At 50.0% G+C, this 2,743-nt stretch overlaps 1 pseudogene; it reads right to left on the bottom strand.

Annotated features, from left to right (window-relative positions):
- Positions 1–964: 964 nt before the first annotated feature.
- Positions 965–1,065, bottom strand: LOC118708688 (annotated as a pseudogene).
- Between the last annotated feature and the right edge of the window lie 1,678 nt (positions 1,066–2,743).

Below are 2,743 nucleotides of genomic sequence, written 5' to 3'. Positions count from 1 at the left end.
TCCAGGTTTTGGGTCCAGCCCCGGTCAGGGCACATACAAGAATCAACCAGTGAATGCATGGGTAAGGGGAACAACACATCTCTCTCTCTCTCTCTCTCTCTCTCTCTCTCTCTCTCTCTCTCTCTCTCAAATCAATCAATAAGTTTTTGTGTGTGTGTTTTTTTGTTTTGTTTTTTTAAGAAATGGTCTGATTTTAAAAAACCAAGTTTAACAGTCAATCCTACCAACTTGGAGCGGCTCTCAGACTAAGGAGAGCTGTGCTCCTTTCTAGAATCTGTGACTAATTTGTTTGTTAAATTGGGCCAACAATGGAACGGTAGCTTTTCGTGCTTTGGCTGGCATCTAGGTAAGAACTGGAGGCCTCAAACTTGGGTCTAGAACATGTGCCAAAAGAATGGCTCCAAAATCTATTAGGAACAATGGAAATTTGTCAACTGTAGCTTTAGGTTTGAACTAACATTTTTTCCTATTCCTATGCCATCTGCCATTTTCCTTTTTATACTTATTCAACTCTCCTTATCCACCCCATTCTCCCTCTCCTCCACCCTCCCTCTCTCCCTTCTTCACTCCATCTCTCCCTCCCTCCTGCTTTCCTGCCTTCCTGCCTTCCACCAAATATGGCAAATATGCCAATATTATGCTAGGTCTCAGAGAAACAAAGACAAGAACTCATGGTTTCTGTCCTCACCAAGCTCCTTGTCTTCTCAGTGAATTTCTGATTCCTGATTTATTTTTTTAAAAAGATATTTTATTGATTTTTTACAGAGAAGAAGGGAGAGGGATAGAGAGCTAGAAACATCAATGAAAGAGAAACATTGACCAGCTGCCTCTTGCACATCCCCTACTGGGGATGTGCCCGCAACCAAGGTACATGCCCTTGACTGGAATCAAACTTGGGACCTTTCAGTCCGCAGGCCGACACTCTATCCACTGAGCCAAACTGGTTAGGGCCTGACTTATTTTTTTAAATATGAAACGCTTCACGAATTTGCATGTGGTCCTTGCCCAGGGGCCATGCTAATCTTCTCTGTCGCATTCCAGTGTATGTGCTGCCGAAGAGAGCACACTTATGGTAAAGACCACAGGAATCTGTGCAGGGACCGCAGGGCCGCACAGAAGGCTGCCTGGGGAGGGCGTGGGCAGTTGCATCTGGGAGGGAACTAACCTTGGGGGCCACTGTGAGCGTGGGTCTCACGGCCCGCACCAGCATGCCCAGGATGGGCCTCAGCGGGGTGAGAAGCTCAGAGGGAGAGGCTGAGAGACACCATCTGGTCTCGGCGGGGAGTGACCCAGCCCCGAAGGAGGTTCAAGATCTAAAACAACTGGAGGGCCAAACAGCATCTGTCAGAGAGCAGAGCCTGAGGGGCGGTGGTTGGCACCCAGCAAACCCTCACAATGCCTTTGCCTCTTTGAGTCACTGATAGGTGAGAGAGCCACCAGCAGCAGAACGTAACGGGATCGCTCCGCCACCGGGTCTGGTCTGCATGCTGGGGCCTGCCCGCCTGTGGTAGGGCAGCAAGGCCATCTCAGGGCCTGGGGGTGTCATCTGACGGAAAACAAACACAACACAGGGACCTGCGGACAGAGCGCCTCTCCTAATTAACACGTGGGCACTCACTAACCCCAGAGGATGATATGAAAGCATCAAGCACAGATGCAGGTCCAAAGTAGATACTAAATTAAAGAATCCAATGAAAATGAGCTGGATCAGAAAAGTGATTAGTTCCTAATCTCAGGTTCACCTGAGAGACAACCACTTGTGTTAGTGGGTGGGAAGTGAAGCACAGAAAGTGTCACCAACTTGTTCAAAGTGCCAGCTGGCCAGCCTGAGGCTGCCGTCCACCCAGTCACTCTTCTGGTGCTGCCCAGAGGGGAGTGCGAGAGGGAAGGACCGCCTGACGGCCCTGAACATGCTTTTTAGTGAGAACCTGTGTCTTTTCCTCAAGGTATTAGCTAGATCCACCTGGAACATTTTATCTTTTTCCCCTATAGACTTCTAGGGGGGGCGGGAAGTGGAGGAGGAGAAGGGGTGGTTCATTTGATCATCCTATATAATAGAAGCCGAATATGCAAATTGACCGAACAGCAGAATGACGGGTCACTATGATGCCCACTAACCACCAGAGGGCAGATGCTCAACTCGGGAGCTACTCCCAACCCACAGGCCCCAGGCTAGCCCAGGAGGGTGCCAGCAGGGGCCCTGATGGCCCAGCCCGTTGATTGCCCAACAGAGGGAGGCGACCGGCAGCAGTGGTGGGGACTGGTGAACAGGTGGCACCAGGTTGCCAGGAAAGACCGGTGCCAGCAGGTCCCAATCACCCTGCCAGTTGCCCCACAGATTGGCCTAATCACTGGCCAGGCCTAGGGACCCTGCCCTGTACATTGAGAACAGTCCCTTAGGTTTAAAATTAAACCTGGCAGGGCTACTCTGACACTGAAAAACAGGATGATGCAGCGATGACAAGCATGGACTCTGGCTTGCACATTTTGTGGTCAGCCCTGATTCTGACACTTATAACTGTGTGGTAAAGCCAATTACTTTACTTCTCTCTGCTTCAGTGTTTCCACCCATAGGTAGGGGAAATGGTACCACTGCCCCAGAAGGTCATGTTATGCACCACTTTTTATAATCAGGGCAAAATAATGTAGCTGCCCATACAACAGCAAGATGTCTTTCGCCTGTGTGAGAAGTATAGTCACTGGTGCATGCAGTGTCCTGGATTGTGAGAGGGATGTCTGACTG

This window comes from Pipistrellus kuhlii, unplaced genomic scaffold, assembly GCF_014108245.1.
Source record: "Pipistrellus kuhlii isolate mPipKuh1 unplaced genomic scaffold, mPipKuh1.p scaffold_m20_p_61, whole genome shotgun sequence".
NCBI classification, from domain to species: Eukaryota; Metazoa; Chordata; class Mammalia; order Chiroptera; family Vespertilionidae; genus Pipistrellus; species Pipistrellus kuhlii.
This window is presented reverse-complemented; position numbering and strand designations above follow the sequence as displayed.